Source organism: Hypanus sabinus, chromosome 18 (assembly GCF_030144855.1).
Source record: "Hypanus sabinus isolate sHypSab1 chromosome 18, sHypSab1.hap1, whole genome shotgun sequence".
NCBI lineage: Eukaryota > Metazoa > Chordata > Chondrichthyes > Myliobatiformes > Dasyatidae > Hypanus > Hypanus sabinus.
In genome coordinates this window covers 14,259,693-14,280,832 of record NC_082723.1, presented here as the reverse complement: position 1 = coordinate 14,280,832, position 21,140 = coordinate 14,259,693, and the positions used below count along the sequence as shown (strand labels likewise).

Here is a 21,140-nt window from a genome sequence, read left to right as displayed (position 1 = left end):
TTTCATCTTTTCCCTTCTTGTAGCTTTTTTAGTTGCTTTTTATTGGATTTTAAAAACTTCCCAATCTTCCAACTTCTCACTCACTTTTGCTACCTTATATGCCCTTTCCTTGGCTTTTATGCAGTCCTTAACTTCCCTTGTCAGCCACAGTTCCCTACCCCTGCCATTTGAGAACTTCTTCCTCCGTGGGACATATCTATCCTGCATCTTGTGAACTATTTCCAGAAACTTCACACACCTCTTCTCTGCTGTCATCCCTGCCACTATCCTCCTCCAATCCACCTGGGCAAGCTCCTCTCTCATGCCTGTATAATTCCCTTTGTTCCATTGCGATTCTGATACATGTTTCTTGTGCTTCTCCCCCTCAAACTGCACTATGAATCCAATCATATTGTGATCACCGCTTCCTAAGGGTTCCTTTATGTTAAGCTCCCTAATAAGATCTGGGTTATTACACAACACCCAATCTAAGTTAGCCTTTCCCCGAGTAGGCTCAAGCACAAGCTGCTCTAAAAAGCCATCTCATAGGTACTCAACAAATTCCTTCTCTTGTGATCCAACACCAACCTGATTTTCCCAATCCCCTTGCATATTGAAGTCCCCACCTTACATGCCTTTTCCAGCTCCCTTTGCAATTTCAACCCCACATCTTGGCTACTATTTGGTGGTCAATATATGATTCCCATGATTTTTTTCTACCCTTGCAGTTTCTTAACTCCACCCACAGACACTCAACGTTCTCTGACCCTATGTCACCTCTTTCTAAAGATGTAATTCCATCTCTTAGCAACAGAGCCACACCACCACCTATGCCTTCTTGCCTGTCCTTTCAATACAAAGTGAATTGTTCGAAGTTAAGCTCCCTGTGGCCTTCTTTCAGCCACAACTCAGTGATGCCCACAACATCAACCAATCTCTAATTGTGCCATGAGTTAATCCACTTTATTCTGAATGCTACACACATTTAAATACAGCAACTTCAGTCCAACATTCTTCACTCTTTTGAATTTGTGCCTCTGTGGTACAATTTAACTCTTCGCTCTGTCTGCATTCGTACCCAATCATTGGATTGCCCTTCCTTTCATTCATGTTACATCCATCATCTATTTGTAAACCTGCTGGCTCATCCTCAGCTTTATCATTCTGGTTCCTATACCCCCGCCATATTAGTTTAAACCACTAGTAAACCTGCCTGCAAGAATATTGGTCCCCCTCAGATTCAAAAGCAACCCATCCCTTTTGTACAGGTCACACCTGCCCCACAAGAGGTTCCAATTATCCAGAAATCTGAATCCCTGTCTCCCGCTCCAGCCATGAATTTATCTGCCACCTTATTCTGTTCCCATCCTCACTGTCGCGTGGGACAGGCAGCAATCCCAAGATTACCACCTTTGAGTTCCTGCTTCTCAGCTTCCTTCCTAATTCCCTGTATTCTGTTTTCAGGACCTCCTCTCTTTTTCCACTTATGTCGTTTGTACCAATATGTATCACAACTTCTGGCTGCTCACCCTCCCTTTTCAGGATGTTGTGGAAGCATTCAGCAACATCAAAGACCCTGGCACTGGGGAGGCAAACTACCATCCATGTTTCTTTTTTGCATCCACAGAATCTCCTCCCTGTCCCCTTAACTACAGAGTCCCCTATTACTGCTAACATCCTCTTCAGTTCCTTTTGAGCCACGGGGCCAGACTCAGTGTCAGAGGCATGACCACTGTTGCTTCCCCAAGGTTCCCCCCCAACAGTACTCAAAATGGAGTACTTATTGTTGATGGTGACAGCCACAGGGGTGCTCTCCACTATCTGACATTCCACTTCCCTCTCCTGACAGTCACCTATTTATCTGCCTCCTGTAGCCTTGGGGTAACTTCCTCCCTGTTGCTCCTATCTATCACTTCTTCACTTTCCCTAACAAACCAAAGGTCATTGAACTGTAGCTCTAGTTCCCTAACACAGTCTCTAAGGAGCAGCATCTCAATGCTCCTGGTGCAGGTGTTGTCATGGTCCGGTCTGTGAAATCCGCATTCTGGTTCACGGTCTGGTCCATAGTTCTTATTTCAGGTTTTCCCGTTTCTCCTTGTTCTGTTGGGTGCTCTAATTGAGGCACCTGATTCCCATTTTGGGCTGGCTACATAAATAGCTCCTGGATTCAGCTTCATTTGCTGAACTGTTCCTTTGCCTGTATTGTTTGACTGCTGGAGTTAGACTGGAGCCTTGCTGTGTCTAGATAAGGAACTGCCTATTGTTGTTTGGAACTGTCTCTGTGTCCATGCCTTTGCTAGGTAGGTCTGGCCATTTGCTGCTACCTTGTGTTGGGAGCTGTCTCTCTGTGTCTGTGTATGAGTCTGGGCCCTATGACCTGCTCCCTAGGAGGGGTCCTGACTCTATGTAGAGCCCTGGCCCCAAGTCCTGTTCCTAAGGAGGGGTCCTGGCTCTGTGTTCCATGTCCCTGTGCTCCTGTTCTCTCAAGAGTAAGGCTCTGTGTTCAGGTGTCCCAAGATCGAGTCAAGGCTTTGGTTTCTTGTCCTGTTCAGGAGTTCCATGTCTAGTCTGGCAGCCAAGCCTCAAAGAACCCAAGCCATGTCCAGTCCTGTAGCCTCATCATGCCCTTGCCTAGTTCTGGGGTCTGAGCCCAAGTCAAGACCCAGGTTCTAGGTCCTTGTCCAGTCTCTGGCTCGGAGTCCATGCCCAGGCTCCTTGTTCCCAGTTCCTTGTTCTGGTCCTGCTTTCCTAGCCAAAATCCTAGCCCAAGTCTGTGTTCCTGTCCCAGCTCCTGGTCTGTGTCCTGTCCTGGCCCTAACTCTAGTCCAGTTCCTAGTACTTCAGTGTCTGTCTTGCACTCGGGTCTGTTCTCAGCACTCCTCCCTCGCTCCCCCCCATGACAGATGTGGCCAGTGGGGAGGCTGGTAGTCTTCTGGAAATCCCACATCTGATTCTCTCAATAAGAAATACAATAGAATCAAAGGGCACTCACAAGGCTGACAATGTGCAAATTATAAACAAATACACAGAGAACATGAGTCTTTGAAAGTGAGTCCATTGTAGAATCAATTCAGAGTTGAGATGACTGAAGGTATTCACTGGGTCAGGAGTATGATGGTTATAGGGCAATAACTGTTTCTAAACCTGAGGCTCCTGCACCTCCTTCCCGATGGCAGCAGTGAGAAGAAAACATGGCCTGGATGTGGTGCTTGATGATGGATGTTGCTTTCTAATGATAGTGCTCCTTGTAGATGTGCTCAAATGGGGAGGGTTTTACCTGCCGGGGTCTGGGCTGTATTCACCACTTGTAGGCCCTGATGCAACCAGTCAGGATGTTCTCCACTCTGCATCTATAAAAGTCGGTCAAAGTTTTTGATGCCATGCCAAATCTATGCAAACTTCTGAAAAAGTAGAGATGCTGTCATGCCTCCTTTGTGGTCCCAGGGCAGATCCTCTGTGATAATGCCAAGGAATGTAGTCACCGAATCTCTCCACCTCCGATCCCTTTATTGAGGACTTGACTCATGGACCCCTATAGTCAATAATTAGCTCTTTGATTTTGTTGAGGTTGAAATGAAATGAAGTGCAGATCCTGGAGATCTGAAAATACAGACGGTTCACTGGCCTAAAACGGTAACTTTCTCTCTCTCTCTCTGCCAGATGTTGCCTGACAGGCTGAGAATTCTCATGCTCATTTAATTTCAGCGTGCCAGGACTTGCGTTTTGGAATCGTCGCCGCCTCTCAATGAACATCTTTCTTGCATTCCATCTCTGCTCGGGACGGCTGAGGTGAAATTCGCGGAGATGGCGTCGCGGTGCGGTGCGGTGGGGAGCAGGTAGGATTACGGGCGCGCGCACCAAGGCGGGCGCGCCCCCGTCGCGCGGTCACGGGAGCGAGGGAAATGCGGCTGTGCGGCATCGTGACTCGGCTTCTGCGGCCGGGGTCAGGGGAGTCTCTCTGAGTCGTTGGCCGGGGGGGGAGACCGGCGACACCGCAGCGCGGCTGAGCTGAGCCGCTCGCTCGCCATGGTCGGCAGGGTGAGTAGCCGCTATGGGCGGTTTAGACTCGAACGGTTCTGGCGTGCTGTGCGGTGCCTGGAAGGGAGGGCAAGCACTGAGTTGGGATTTCGATCTTCTCAAATGGGAGCCGAGTTGGCAAAAGAAAATTAACTGTAGTCCTTTCCCTCAGGGGTTAATATGGACTAAGTTGTGGTGTGAAACTGGTATTGGTTTTGGTTTACTTGTTCACCTTATTTATTTCCCAGTGTTATTAACTTGGTCCTGAATACTTGCTTCCAAAGAAAATGCTGGTGAGGTTGGTGCCACCATTTGCTTCATTTAGTCTTCCTTCTCAATTTAGTCACTTAGTTTTTTTTCCTCTTCTCCACCCTCAGCCCCGATTTATCACTGTTTTCTAATTTAAAATCAAATTAGTGGATACACTCAACAAAGCGGGAAGTATGGAGCAAGAGAAACAGTTAACCTTTCAGGTTCAAGACCTTTTGATCAGAACTTTATCTCAGAATTTTGCACTCTGCTGTTTCAGGATCTTCACCCATTGTTTCCTAGGTTTTCACCCCGGATAGGTTTATTTCACTTTTTCTCTCCAGGGCTGCTACCTGACTTGCTGAATATTTCCAGTATTTTCTGATTTCATTTCAGATATCTGTCACCAACTGTTTTGTTTTCCTCTTCAATTTGAACACGAGTTCAATGTTTTTAAGGTTTTGGGGAAGAATGAGTTAAAGTGTGAACAATGAGGGGGAGGAAGAACTTTCACGTTCAGCCCATAATAAATGGCTTATGCTTGTAAAATGTAATTCTCCCGTGGGCATCGATTTCTGAGCAACAAGCCTCGGCATCATTCTCTCCCCTGCCCCCCCCCCCAATTTTTCTTGTTCACAAACATGTTTGTTAACTAATGAAAGATAATGATTTGTAGAAAATATTCAAGCTAATTGTCATTCAATGAAATTTTGCATTGAGAGTGCATCACTTCATGCTTTAAAATCTCTCAAACCACCTTGCAGTAAGAAACCTTACAGTGAGACCATAATCGTATTGAACGGTGAGGCAAGATGGAGTGGCCTATTCTCTTGGTATTATTTATGAGCCATGCTGGGTTCAGTGACCACAATTCTATTGGATTTAAAATAAATACGGTAAGAGGTAGAACAGGTTCATGGCTTTAAAGTACTAAAATTAAACTGAAGCAGGGCCAACTTTGAGGGCATTAGGCAGGATCTAGCTGGAGCGGACTGCGTGACTCTTTAAAGGCAAAGGAACAATTGGAAAGTGGGAAGCTTTTAAGAGAGTTATCAAGAGTCCAGGGACTCTACCTGTTCCATTTAGGGAGAAAGGTAGATGTACAAAGTTCAGGAAACCTTGGCTTATGAAAGGTATCAAGGGTGTGGTTGGGAACAAGAAGGAAGTGTACATCACATTTAGGCAATTGGGTATGAATGAGTCTGTCAACAAACAAACAGTTTAAGAACTGGCGTAAGAGGGAACTCTGGAGGGCAAAAAAGAGGCTATTAGATGGATTTGGCAATCCAGGTTAAAGTTAATCCCTAGTTATGTTAGAAGTAAACAGATGACTAGGCAGAGACTAGATCCCCTTAAAGGGCATTAGGGTCACCTATTTGTAGAGCTATAGGAATTGGCCAAACATTTTAATGTGTATTTCTCCTCAGTGTTTACTAATGAGAATATCATGAAAGCCAAAGCAATGAGGGTGATAGGTAGTGAGGTCTTGGACCATATGCACATCACAGAAAGCAAATTAAAGCGGGCAAATCCCTAGGGCCTGACCAAATGCAGTTCCAGACCTGTGAGGCCAGGGAAGAAACTGGAGAGGCTCTTGTAGACCATAAAACATTGGAGCAGAATTAGGCCATTTGGTCCATCAAGTCTGCTCCACCATTCAATTGTAGCTGATCCTTTTCTCCCTGTAAACTTAGGTGCTGTGTCCAATCAAGAACTTGGCTTGCATAACCGTCTGTGGCAAAGAATTCCACAGATTCATTGCCCTCTGGCTAAAGGAACTTTTCCTCATCTCTGTTCTAAATGGACATCTCTCAATTCTGAGACTGTGCCCTCTGGTCCTAGACTCCCCCACCATAGCAAACATTCTCTCTACATCCACTCTTTCTAGCCCTTTCAATATTCAATAGATTTCAAATGAGATTCTCTCCCCCCCACCACCAGCCATCAAATGCTTATGTGTTAACCTTTTTATCCCTGGAATCATTTTCATGACTTTCCTCTGGGCTATCTCCAATGTCAACAGGCCTTTTCTTAGATAATGGGCCCAAACTGCTCAATACTCCATGTGCCGTCTGACAAATGCCTTATAAACCGTCAGCATTATATCCTTGCTTTTGTATTCTAGTCCTCTTGAAATGACTGCTAACTGTGCATTTGCCTTCCTTACTACCGACTCAACCTGCAAATTAAACATTAGGGAATCCTGCACGAGGACTCCCAAGCCCCTCTCCTCAAGTTTTAAGAATTTTCTCCCCATTTACAAAATAGTCCACACCTTTATTCCTTCTGCCGAAGTACATGTGCATGCACTTCACTATATTATATCCCATCTGCCACTTTTTTTGTCCATTTCCTCCAGTCTGTTTCCTCAAAGCAACTTGCCCTTCCACCTACCCTTTGCAAACTTGGCCACAAAGCCATCCATTCCATCATCCAAATCATTGACATAGTGTAAAGTACTCCCAATATCGAGCCCTGTAGCATACCACTAGTCTCTGGCAGCCACTAGAAAAGGTCCCCTTTATTCCTACTCTTTGCCTCCTGCCAGCCAGCCAATCTTCTATCCATTCTAGTATATTCGCTTAATACCATAGGCTCTTAATTTTTTAAGCAGCGTCATGTGTGGCAGCTTGGCAAAGGCCTTCTGAAAATCCAGATAAACAACATCCATTGACTCGCCCTTGTCTGTCCTGTCTGTTATTTCCTCAAAGAATTCTAACAAATTTGTCAGGTAGGATTTCCCCCTTTGGAAAACCATACTGACTTTGGCCTATTTTATATGCGACTCCAAGTATCTTGAAACCTCATCCCAAGTGAGGATGAGGATCTGTTAATAATAGATTCACAAATCTTTCTAATTTTTAAAGATAATAATACTAAGATATCCAACCATTCTGAAATTAACAACGTATTTAAAGACTTTTACTTTAAGTTGTATCAGTCTGATTCTTCAGACGATACATATAAGAATGCTTTTTTCAGTAATATCAACATTCCGACATTGTCTGCTGATAGCCTAATACAGTTAGATCAGCCTATTTCCAATGAAGTGGCTAAGGCTATACATGCTTTACATTCTGGTAAGACCCCAGGACCAGATGGCTTTCCTGGGGAGTTTTATAAAACTTTCATTACGTTACTTACACCTTATTTATCCTCTGTTTTATCAGAGTCCTTTAAGTCGGGTGAACTCCCTCAATCTTTTTATGAAGCTTTTATTTCTCTTATTCTTAAAATAAAAATCCAGCTGAATGTTCTTCATACAGACCGATTTCTTTATTAAATGTTGATGCAAAAATTTTATCCAAAATCTTAGCTCGAAGACTTGAAAATATTTTACCATCTATTATATCACATGACCAGACAGGATTGATTAAAAATCGTTACTCACATTTTAATATACGTCGGTTATTGAATGTGATATATTCACCATCCAAAAAAATATCAGAGTGTATATTATCCTTAGATGCAGAAAAAGCCTTCGATAGGATTGAGTGGAATTATCTTTTTAAGACCTTGGAAAAGTTTAATTTTGGGCCTAATTCGTTGGGTTAAATTAATTTACTTGTCTCCTACCACTCAGGTTATTACTAACTCTCAAATTTCTAAGCCCTTTAAATTACAGTGGGGAACTAGACAAGGTTGCCCTCTTAGTCCTTTACCTTTTGCTTTAGCGATAGAACCCTTAGCAATAGCATTTTGAGAATCTAAGGACATTTCTGGTATACTAAGGGAAGGTATGACTCATAAAATTTCATTATACGCTGATGATATTTTACTTTTTATCTCTAACACTGAAACTTCTTTACCTTCGGTTCTTTCTTTAAATTCCCAGTTTAGTTTTTTTTTCAGGATATAAGCTGAATTTGCATAAAAGTGAGCTATTTCCTTTAAATGACCTATGTCATCAAATGCCAGATTTCCATTCCAAGTTGTTACAAGTGAATTTACATATCTAGGTGTAACAATTACTAAAAACTTCAAGAATTTATTTAAAGAAAACTTAAACCCCTTATTGAATTATGTAAAAGAGACACTTTCTAAATGGTCTCCTCTTTCTTTATCCCTAATTGGCCAAATTAATTCAATTAAAATGAAGATTCTTCCCAAATTTTATGTTTTTTGGGCCTTACCTATTTTTATTCCTAAGACCTACTTTGATTCTTTAGATTCAATTTTAACATCTTATATTTGGAATAATAAACAAGCTCGTTTAAGTAAAGTTTACCTACAAAGAAATAAAGAGATGGGTGGATTAGCCCTACCCAATTTTAGGTTTTACTATTCAGCTGCCAATATAAGGAATATTGCTTTTTGGTTCTATTATACTTATCGTAAAGATTGCCCATCATGGGTCTCCTTAGAAGTTAATTCTGTAAAAAAAATTCCTCTATTGTCTCTCTTCTTGGATCATACTCTTTTTCAGCAAATAAAACAACAGATAATGTAATTGTTAAGCAAAGTTTAAGGATCTGGTCTCAATTTAGAAAATTTTTTGGTTTAGTGAATTTTTCATTATCTCCCATTTTCTTTAATTATTTTTTTATCCCTTCCATGACTGACAAAGTCTTTAAGGATTGGGATGAACTAGGTATTAAGTGTTTTTGGGACCTGTTTATCTCAGGATCTCTTGCTTCATTTGACCAATTGTCAACTAAATTTGCACTCCCAAAAACACATTTTTACAGATACCTTCAAATTTGAGATTTCATACATTCCCAATTAACTACTTTTCCTATAGGTCCTGATAAAAATTTACTGGACGATCTTTTAAATTTAAAACCTTTTGTTAATGGTTTAATTACCGGTATCTCTAACTTGTTGATTGATTCTAGACAAGACTTTTTAGATAAAATAAAAAAAGCTTGGGAGGATGACCTAAATTGTCAGATTTCTGATGAAAGATGGAATAAATTCTTAAACGTGTTAATAAATAATCTTTCTGTGCTCGTCATTCTCTTCTACAGTTTAAAGTGGTTCATAGAGCTTACATTTCTAAACAGAAGCAGTCCAGTTTTTATCCGAACGTTTCTCCACTTTGTAATAAATGCAACTCTGCTGTTGCCCCTTTAATTCATATGTTTTGGTTTTGCCCTAAAATTGAAAAGTTTTGGCGGGAAGTATTCCATACCTTCTCAACTTTTCAGGGTCCAATTTGACCCAAATCCTCTTACCGCCTTGTTTGATATTATTGCAAATGAAGATATAACTTTAAATACTCTTAACCTACAGGTTTTAGTTTTTACCTCTCTTTTAGCAAGAAGATCAATCTTGCTTAAATGGAAGGAGTCTACCCCTCCTACACATCTTCAATGGCTACGTGATATTATGTCTTATTTAAATTTAGAGAAGATCTGCTGCTCAGTCTTAAATTCAAAATAATCTTGTTATGATATCTGGGGACCTTTCCTAAATTACTTTTCCAATTTATATAGTTTATCAGTGCACAGACTTATGTATATTTCTATCATCTCTTCTTAAGCGAATGTTTTTTTTCTAATTATCCATTATCATCCATCAGCTTTTTTCTTTGGTAGTTGGTAGGGGGTTGATTTTTTTAATATAAAAAATTTCTTTTATGATGTATGACCTATCTTTAAATTTTTGATTACAGAGTGGTATCCCTTTGTGTTATGCTATAACATTTTGATCAATTTTATCACAATATATGAATGTATGTAAGTTATGCTGAGATGTATCTATGTGTTGCTCTCTGTAAATCTTGTTTTTTTTCTTCTGAATAAAAATATCCTAAAAATTTTTTTAACAATAAAAAAAATCTCTGCTGGGCTTGTTTCACAATCCCAGTGGTGTTCCTGGACCAGGTGAGATTGTCCGAGATCTGCACCCCAAGGAACTTGGTGTTTTCCCACTCTCTCCACTGTGGAGCCACTGATGCTGAGGGGTGTGTGCTCAGGCTGAGACAGTCTGAAATCGACGATCATCTCCTTGGATTTGGTGACATTAAGCATCAAGTTGTTGTCACTGCACCAGCTCTCTAGGCATTTAACCTCCTCCCTGTACATTGTTTCATCATTTTTGCTGATGTGGTATCATCAGCAAATTTAATGATCAGGTTCTCCTTGAATCTGGCTGCACAGTCATGTGTTAGCAGTGTAAACAGCAGTGGGCTGAGCACACAGCCTTGTGGGGATCCAGTGCTCAGTGTGATGGAGTCGGAGATGTTCCTGCCAACATGGACTGACTGGTCTCTCTGTCAAGAAATCAAGAATCCAGCGACACATGGCAGTGTTAAGGCCAAGCAGTAATAGTTTCTCCACTAGTCTCTGCGGGATGATGGTATTGAACGCTGAACTGAAATCAATGTACAGGATTCTGGCATAAGTGTTTTTGTTTTCCAAGTGAGAGAGAACAACCTGCAAAGGGACCATTTATGCCAAGTTTGCTTCCAGCTAGCCCTCCTGGTTTTTAAATTCATTGATCATCACTTGACCATTGGCTATTCTTGTTCATACTGCTTTGTCAAAGAACTCAAAAATTGGTTAAACATGATTTTCCTTTTCACAAAAACATTCTGACTTCACCTTGAGTTTTTCCCAAGTTCAGTGAGTGCATCTTTAATAATACCTTCTAATATTTCTCTATCACATATCAGCTAATTAGCTTGTTATTCCTTTCTTTCTCAAATGTTAAGAAATTATATTAGCTAGTTTCAAAACTGATGATATATCCCCAAATAGAGACAATTTTGCAAAATTAAAGTCAAATTAATTACCACATGCACCACTTCTATCAAGGCTCTTGGAGGAATTTCCTCAGAACCCAGAGACTTGTCAGCCAACAGTTCAAACAATTTGTAATTAGTTTCAACAATCAGTACTGCTTCTGATTAATGTAATTTTTCTGAGCTCCTCCCTCTTCCATGTATAGCTATTTTTGGGAGTGACTCGTTACCTCTGTATTGACGACAGATGGAAAATATTTATTCATCTGCTATTGTTAATTCTGCAGACTCAATTCCTTAATTACCAATATACTTTTTAAACTCTGTTTTATATTTCTTGCTATCTTCGGCTCCTACTCCAATTTTCCTTCCTTTTACAAAGTTTCAAAGGTTTATTTTATTACCAAAGTATCTATGTAGAATATCACTCTGAGATTTGTCTTCTCCAGGTAGCCATAAATTACAGAAAACCGTAATACATCTTTAACTATTTTGGCTAACCACAGATATTGGGTCCTCTCCTTGGAACTTTACTTTCTTGTTGGAATGTACCTATAGTGTGTATTCTGAAAACTCTGTTTAAATGCCTGCCACTGTATCTATAACCCTAATTTACCAGTTCGCTTTAGTTACCTTTGCTTTTAGCTAAGTTTAAAATGTAGCCTTGGACTCGGGCTTCTCGCTGCTAAACTGAATTTAAAATTACTATCTCTGTTCCTGAGCAGCAACATCACAATGAGGTTTTTAATTAGGATGACTTGCTTCTTTGCTGATTTTGTTGGTTCCAAGGTTCTTAAAGTGACTGATGTGGAAGCAGGAGATAGTTCTTCAAATGGAGGTTTTTACTGTTTTATTTATTCGCTATCTACATGTCTGTGATTACCTTTTATACATTACTAAAGGATACTTGATGGATTCTTTTATTAATCTACTCAGTTTTAATGTGAAAAGTCTAAATAACACTGTTAAACGAAATAAGATTTTCTCTTGTATCAGGAAACTTAAAACGCGTATAATCTTTCTCCAAGAAACCGATATTCGTAAAGATGATATTTCACGCTTTTTCAAAGGATGGAAGGGTATACATTTTCACTCACCCTCTCAATCCAGAATGAGAGGCGTCTCTATCCTGTTTGATCAGAATGTATCCTTTATTCAACATAATGTAATTTCTGATACAAATGGGTGCTTTGTTATTGTTTCTGGTAGTCTTGAGAATAAACTAATTGTATTTGTGAATGTATACGCTCCAAATACAGATGACTCCTTGTTCTTTGAACGTCTTTTCTCTTTTCTGCCTGATTTGAATCGGTATTCCTTAGTGATGGGTGGAGATTTAAATTTTTGGCTTAACCCTATATTAGAGCGCTCTTCAAGTAAAACCCCTGTCACTAATAAATCAGTCCTACTTTTTAAATCTTTTCTATTTCAATGTGGTATTCTCGACGTGTGGCGTTTTTTGTACCCCCGAGAAAAGGAATATTCATATTTCTGTCAGGTTCATCATATGTACTCTGGGATTGACTACGTTTTTATAGATAGAAACTTGCTTCCACTGGTACGATCCTGTGATTATAAGGAGATTGATCATGCACCTGGGCTTCTGGCTTTAAAATTACCTGTTTACTCTGTACCAAATAGAAGTTGGCATTTTAACTTATCATTGTTATCTGATAAAAATTTTCTAAAGTTTTTGGAAAACCATATTACTTTTTTCTTTAAAGAAAATTTTAAAGGAGATACTGCTGGTACTATAGTTTGGGATACTTTTAAAGCATATATTCATGGAGACATTATCTCTTACTCTACCTATATAAAGAAAAAAGCTGATAAAGAAAGGTCTGACCTAGCAGCGATATTAAAAGATCTTGATTGAAAGTATGCCCTATCTCCAGATCCAACTATATATAATAAGCCGATTGAAATCCAATCCAAGTATAATCTTCTGCTGACTTACCCAATTGAACGACAGCTGTTGAGAAATAAAACTCAATTTTACATTCACGGGGATAGAACAAGTAGTTTATTAGCCAATCGCTTAAAATCTTTTACAGTTAATCGTCAAATCACGAAGTTTTTTAAAGATAATGGTACTAAGATATTCCACCATTTTGAAATTAACAACATTATTTAAAGACTTTTACCTATATGAATGCTTTTTTCAGTAATATCAACATTCTGACATTGTCTGCTGATAGCCTAACAGAGTTAGATCAGCCTATTTCCAATGAAGAAGTGGCTGAGGCTATATGTGCTTTACATTCTGGTAAGACCCCAGGACCTGATGGCTTTCCTGGGGAGATTTATAAAACTTTCACTACGTTACTTACACCTTATTTATCCTCTGTTTTATCAGAGTCCTTTAAATCCGGTAATCTCCCTCAATCTTTTTATGAAGCTTTTATTTCTCTTATTCTTAAAAAAAAATCCAGCTGAATGTTCTTCATACAGACCAATCTCTTTATTAAAAGTTGATGCAAAAATCTTATCCAAAATCTTAGCTTGAAGACTTGAAAATATTTTACCATCTATTATATCACATGACCAGACAGGATTGATTAAAAATCATTACTCACATTTTAATATATGTCGGTTATTGAATGTGATATATTCACCATCCAAAAAAATATCAGAGTGTATATTATCCTTAGATGCAGAAAAAGCCTTCGATAGGATTGAGTGGAATTACCTTTTTAAAGACCTTAGAAAAGTTTAATTTTGGGCCTAATTTTATTCTTTGGTTTAAATTAATTTACTTGTCTGCTACCGTTCAGGTTATTACTAACTCTCAAATTTCTAAGCCCTTTAAATACAGCGGGGAACTAGACAAGGTTGCCCTCTTAGTCCTTTACTTTTTGCTTTAGCGATAGAACCCTTAGCAATAGCATTTTGAGAATCTAAGGACATTTCTGGTATACTAAGGGAAGGTATGACTCATAAAATTTCATTATACGCTGATGATATTTTACTTTTTATCTCTAACACTGAAACTTCTTTACCTTCGGTTCTTTCTTTAATTTCCCAGTTTAGTTTTTTTTTTCAGGATTTAAGCTGAATTTGCATAAAAGTGAGCTATTTCCTTTAAATGACCTAAGTCATCAAATGCCAGATTTCCATTCCAAGTTGTTACAAGTCAATTTACATATCTAGGTGTAACAATTATTAAAACTTCAAGAATTTAATTAAAGAAAACTTAAACCCTGATGCACCATCAATAACTCACTCTGAGACGTAAAGGCGAGATATCGGCTTTTATTGACTGGAAGAAGGAACAAGCAGTGAGTGACCACCATACTACATCCTGGAGACTGAGAGGCCGGGCTCAGGCCTCGATCGCCTTTATACAGGGGTCTGTGGGAGGAGCCACAGGAGCAGTCAGCAGGGGGCGTGTCCAGACAGGTATATGTAGTTCACCACAAACCCCTTGTTGAATTATATGAAAGAGATGCTTTCTATATGGTCTTCTTTCTTTATCCCTAATTGGCCGAATTAATTCGATTAAAATGAAGATTCTCCTAAATTTTTATCTTTTTCAGGCCTTACCTATTTTTATTCCTAAGACCTACTTTGATTCTTTAGATTCAATTTTAACGTCTTATATTTGGAATAATAAGCAAGCTCATGAATTAGCCCTACTCAATTTTAGGTTTTACTATTGGGCTCCCAATATAAGGAATATTACTTTCTGGTCTTATTATATTTATCGAAAAGATTGCCCATCATGGGTTTCCTTAGAAGTTAATTCTGTTTTAAAATAAAATAAAAAAATCCTCTATTGTCTCTTCTTGGATCATATTCTTCTTTTTCAGCCCAGCAGAGATTGCACTTTTTGAGGAAGCTTAAGCATCACTCCCCACTAACATCTTAACTACATTCTACAGAGGAGTGGTTGAGAGTGTGCTGACCTTTTGCATCAGAACCTGGTACTCCAGCTGCAGTGCTGCCAACAAAAAAGCTTTGCAGAGGGTGGTTGGGGAGCAGAGAAGGTTATTGGGGTCTCCCTACCTTCTGTCCAAGACCTCTTTCAGAGACGATGCCTCTAGAAGACACGGTACATCATTAAAGACCCCTCACACCCTCTCTGTGAACTGTTTGTTCTTCTGCCATCAAGTAAACGTTACAGGAGCATCAAAACTAAAACCACAAGGCTAATAAACAGCTTCCTCCCACAGGCAGTCAGACTGCTACATAGCTGCTCTACCTGACTCTGTTTTGGACAGTTCTAACTTGCACTGGACACTTATAACTTGTTTTTAGCTGACTGTTTTACTATTGTTTTACTATTTATTGTTATTGTTTATTATTTAGTGTTGCGTTTGTTAAGTTATGATTGCACTGCTCCTGGGAAACGCTGTCTCATTCTGCCCTGACAATAAAGTTTTTGTATCTTGTAAGGGTGATGGGGGGATGGAGAGGAGGCAGTTTGGTTCACAATTGGACCTTAACATTCTGCAGTTTATATCAGTGGTTCCCAAAATTTTGCGTTACTGCCTCCTTGGCTCTTTGACCACATCCCCATCACCCCATCCCATCTTCCTTTCCAGCCATTACATAAAGACTATAAATAATTTTGATTTATGGTGCACGGTGAAAGAAACTAAGAACTGGAAATTTAAAGCAGCATCAAACAATTGCAAAAAATTATTCAAATCTATTTAAAACTACAATTAAAAATTATTTCTATACAGTATTTAATTAGTCAAAACAAATTTTCATCAATTTTAAGTGTGTACACTTGTAGTCCAGCTCTTCACTACATTGCTTTTTCATCTTTCAATGAAGTGGATGTAGTGATATCAGCTTCTCAACATCAGGCTGAATTTTCATTCAGAAGGAGGCTCTGATCTCCATGATCAGTAATTTGTAGTCTGTTTCGTTGCTTTGAAAAAAGTTAGGTGATTGCACTGAAACTACACTCCTACCAAATGCGATGTTGGAAAGGCATTTTAAAAAATTTTGTTGTTGTTCCACAGTGCAGAATAGCATTCAGTGATTTCTTTCTGCAACCAAAGTCTTTATGATTTTTTTATTAACCTTAGCTCAGCTCAGTCATTTCAGCAAGATCAGTTGTTCTTCATCCTTCCTGTAAATTCCTATTACAAGTGTGGAAGGATGGTTTTTATTATACTGAAATCTCTCTGACTTGTCTTTACATGGGCATAACTCAAAGATCCTCATCCGGTATTTCTTTTCCTTCCAAGTCGGGCAGGCTTGGAAATTGCAAAATGTCACGGAGGCCAATGTTGCACTTAGATAGGGTTAACTTGGACAGAAATGGCAAGGTAACTGATTAGACTTTAAGATTCATAATTTTCTTGCAGTTGAAGATTGATTTCTTGAAACTTGGTGAATAACTCTGACAAATAAGCAGTGTCTTGCCTTCTGGGGCTTGATTTTATTTACTGCTGTGTTAACGGTATTTAATGATTTGTGCAGCCAGTATCCGTGTTTTTTGTTTTTTTTTGCGCAACAAGATGTTGTCTGAATTACATAGTGAATGGTAAATGTATTGGGTAGAACTTTTCAAAGAAGTTGTAACCCCACGGTGGCATCCTGTCATTGATGGTTCCCCATCTGATGCCCAAGCAAGAATGTTGGTGAGTTGAATGTCCTTCTCTTTGGGAAAAATTGCTCAACAACCTTAAATATTGACTCCTCCTTCACATCTGTTTCTAGGCCCCTTGCTAATAATAATGCTTGAAATATTCATTCATCTTTTATGAATGAATATAACCAAGAAACAAAAGTTCATTGCCTGGCAAAGTTGACTCATCCAACTGCAGCTCAAGTTCTGTCTTCCTCACGTTGCGCAATGTGTCTTCCACATTCTCAGACATTCCATCTACTCACCTTTGAAAAGAGCTGTCACTGAGCAACATCACTTTAATTATTTGGTCTGGTGATTTGTGCAAAACCGTATTCAGAACTTAATGCTGGCAGAATCAGTTCTTCTCCAATTGTATGGGCTTTCCAGATTTAGCAGTCAGCACTGGCATGTTGTATGTTGCATGCAAACCATCACTGTTTTGTTGTTGAGTGCTGGCAGACATGCTTTGAAGTATTTTCCATTTTTTAAATCTTTCCACAAAGTGACTGAAAATAAACCAAGTTCCTGTTTGCTTTATCAGAATGTATTCTCTTCAAATGTTCAAGCAGCCCGAACAGTTTCATTGCCCCACTGAATGTTATGCCTTAATTCACATACTAGCTAACACTGTACTACAGTAGTGAACGGCAATAATACATGGGACAGGCCTGAAAATGACACAATTTCTTCAGTCCAGATTTCTCAGGATCTGACAAAGTGTCACTTTTCAACAACCATAACATGCTTTCAGCAAAATCTTAAGAGAAAGCTGTTAGTAAGAGATGAAGTGATTATGTAAACATTGTAATCAATTATGAGGCGCTGAGAATCAAATGGTTATAGTAAGTAATTAATTTAAATTAAGCCTTTAATCCCTCAGCTAACCCCTCTTGCTAATGAGCACCCCTTTTGCCATCCACTTGATCTTTATTGTCCCTTAGGAACTCCATCTTCTCACAGGGACATGATAGAAACAAAGAAAACCTACAGTGCAATACAGTCCCTTTGGCCCACAATGCTGTGCCAAACATATACTTTAGAAATTACCTAAGGTCACCCATAGCCCTCTATTTTTCTAAGCTCCATGTACCTATCCAAAAGTCTCTTAAAAGACCCTGTTGTATCCACCTCCGCCACCGTCGCTGGCAGTCCATTCCATGCACTCACCACTCTCTGAGTAAAAAACAAACTTACCCCTGACACCTCCACTGTACCTACTTCCAAGCACCTTAAAACTGTGCCCTCTCGTGTTAGCCATTACAATCCTGGGAAAAAGCCTCTGACTATCCACACGATCGATGCCTCTCATCATCTTATATACCCCTATCAGGTCACCTCTCATCCTCTGCCACTCCAAGGAGAAAAGACTGAGTTCACTCATCCTGTTCTCATAAGGTATGCTCCCCAATCCAGGCAACATCCTTGTAAATTTCCTCTGCACCCTTTCTATAGTTTTCACATCCTTCCTGTAGTAAGGCAACCAGAAATGAGCACAGTACTCCAAGTGGGGTCTGACCAGGGTCCTATATTGCTGCAACATTACCTCCCCCCCCCCTAAATTCAATCCTATGGTTGATGAAGGCCAATGCACCATATGCCTTCTTAACCACAGTGTCAACCTGCGCAGCAACTTTGAGTGACCTATGGACTCGGACCCCAAGATTCCTTTATTCCTCCACACTGCCAAGAGTCTTACCATTAATACTATATTCTACCATCATATTTGTCTTACAAAATGAACCGCCTCACACTTATCTGAGTTGACTCCATCTGCAACTTCTCAGCCCAGTTTTGCATCCTTTTGATGTCCCGCTGTAAACTCTGACAGCCCTCCACACTATCCACAACACCCCCAACCTTTGAGTCATCAGCAAATTTACAAACCCATCCCTCCACTTTCTCATCCAGGTCATGTATAAAAATCACAAAGAGAAGGAGTTCCAGAACAGATCCCTGAGGCACACCACTGGTCACTGACCTCCATGCAGAATATGATCGATCTACAACCACTCTTTGCCTTCTGTGGGCAAGCCAATTCTAGATCACCAAAGCAAGGTCCCCTTAAATCCCATGCCTCCTTACTTTCTCAATAAGCTTTGCATGGGGTACCTTATCAAATGCCTTGCTGAAATCCATATACACTATATCTACTGCTCTACCTTCATCAACATGTTTAGTCACATCCTCAAAAAATTCGATTAGGTTCGTAAGGCACAACCTACCTTTGACAAAGCCATGCTGACTGTTCCTAATCATATTATGTTTCTCCAAATGCTCATAAATCTTGCCTCTCAAAATCTTTTCCATCAACTTACCAAGTAAGACTCACTGGTCTATAATTTCCTGGACTATCTCTACTCTCTTGAATAAGGGAGCAACATCTGCAACCCTCCAATCCTCCGGAACCTCTCCCGTTCCCATTGATGATGCAAAGATCATTGCTAGAGGCTCAGCAATCTCATCCCTCGCCTCCCACAGTAGCCTGGGGTATATCTCGTCCAGTCCCGGAGACTTATCCAACTTGACGCTTTCCAAAACCTCTGCCATATTCTCTTTCTTAATGTCTATATGCTCAAGCTTTTCAATCCACTGTAAGTCATCCCTACAATCAACAAGATCCTTTTCCATAGTGAATACTGAAGCAATATAAATCCATATCACCCATTTTGGGAATCACTGCTTTATATAAATGACCTGGATGAAAGGACTGAAGTTATGATTGCCATGTATGCTGATGATGCAAAGCTGGGTAGGAAAATATGTTCTGAAGTAGAATAAGTTGACTACAAAGAAATATGGTGAGTGAACAAAGATCTGGGAAGCAGAGTATAACGTAGGAATTTTGCTATTACAACAGAAAAATAAGAGAAGCATACGATATAAATGGTGAGAGATAGTAAAGCTGTAGTTTGCAAAAGGATGATATACAGCTAAAACAAATGATTAGGAAAGTTAACAAATTATTATTTATTTTCAGTGAAATGAGACATAAGAGTGAACCGTGAGGTTATGCTGCAGTTGTAAAGTGCATTATTGAGCCAACATTGTGATTCCACATAACCATTACAGCACAGAAACAGTCTATTTTGGCCCTTCTAGTCCATGCCGAACGCTTACTCTCACCTAGTCCCACTGACCCGCACTCAGCCCATAACCCTCCATTCCTTTCCAGTCCTTTCCAGTCCATATACATATCCAATTTTACTTTAAATGCCAATACTGAACCCGCCTCCACCACTTCTACTGGAAGCTCGTTCCACACAGCTACCACTCCCTGAGTAAAGAAATTCCCCCTTGTGTTACCCTTAAACTTTTGCCCCCTAAGTCTCGACTCATGTCCTCTTGTTTGAATCTCCCCCTACTCTCAATGGAAAAAGCCTATCCACATCAACTCTATCTATCCCCCTCATAATTTTAAATACCTCTATCGAGTCCCCCCTCAACCTTCTATGCTCCAAGGAATAAAGACCTAACTTGTTCAACCTTTCCCTGTAACTTGAGTGCTGAAACCCAGGCAACATTCTAGTAAATCTTCTCTGTACTCTATTTTGTTGACATCTTTCATATAATTTGCTGACCAGAACTGTACACAATACTCCAAATTTAGCCTTACCAATACCTTGTACAATTTTAACATTACATCCCAACTCCTATACTCAATGCTCTGATTTATAAAGGCCAGCATACCAAAAGTTTTCTTCACCATCCTATCCACATGAGATTCCACCTTCAGGGAACTATGCACCATTATTCCTAGATCACTCTGTTCTACTGCATTCTTCAGTGCCCTACCATTTACCATGTATGTCCTATTTGGATCATTCCTACCAAAATATAGCACCTCACACTTATCAGCATTAAACTCCATCTGCCATCATTCAGCCCACTCTTCTAACTGGCCTAAATCTCTCTGCAAGCTTTGAAAACCTACTTCATTATTTACAATGCCACCTACCTTAGTATCATCTGCATACTTACTAATCCAATTTACCACCCCATCATCCAGATCATTAATGTATATGACAAACAATATTGGACCCAGTACAGATCCCTGAGTCACACCACCAGTCACCGGCCTCCAACCTGACAAACAGTTATCCACCACTACTCTCTGGCATCTCCCATGCAACCACTGTTGAATCCATTTTACTACTTCAATATTAATACCTAAACCTTCCTAAGATTAAACCTTCCTAACTAACCTTACGTGCAGAACCTTGTCAAAGGCCTTACTGAAGTCCATATAGACAACATCCACTGCTTTACCCTTGTCAACTTACCTCGTAACCTCTTCAAAAAATTCAATAAGATTTGTCAAACGTGACCTTCCACGCACAAATCCATTTTGACTGTTCCTAATCAGACCCTGACTATCCAGATAATTATATATACCATCTCTAAGAATACTTTCCATTAATTTACCCACCACTGACGTCAAACTGACAGGCCTATAATTGCTAGGTTTACTCTTAGGACCCTTTTTAAACAATGGAACCACATGGGCAATACGCCAATCCTCCGGCACCATCCCCGTTTCTAATGACATTTGAAATATTTTTGTCGGAACCCCTGCTATTTCTACACTAACTTCCCTCAAGGTCCTAGGGAATATCCTGTCAGGAT

General features: G+C 39.8%; 1 protein-coding gene across 1 annotated transcript in view; it reads left to right on the top strand.

Moving 5' to 3' along the window:
- Nucleotides 1-954: 954 nt before the first annotated feature.
- Nucleotides 955-21,140, top strand: part of st6galnac6 (ST6 (alpha-N-acetyl-neuraminyl-2,3-beta-galactosyl-1,3)-N-acetylgalactosaminide alpha-2,6-sialyltransferase 6) — a 43,460-nt gene continuing 23,274 nt past the window's right edge. Inside the window, exon 1 of the mRNA XM_059993690.1 lies at nt 955-4,017. The gene's annotated coding sequence lies outside the window, so the exon portion shown is untranslated. The remainder of the gene's footprint in view (nt 4,018-21,140) is intronic.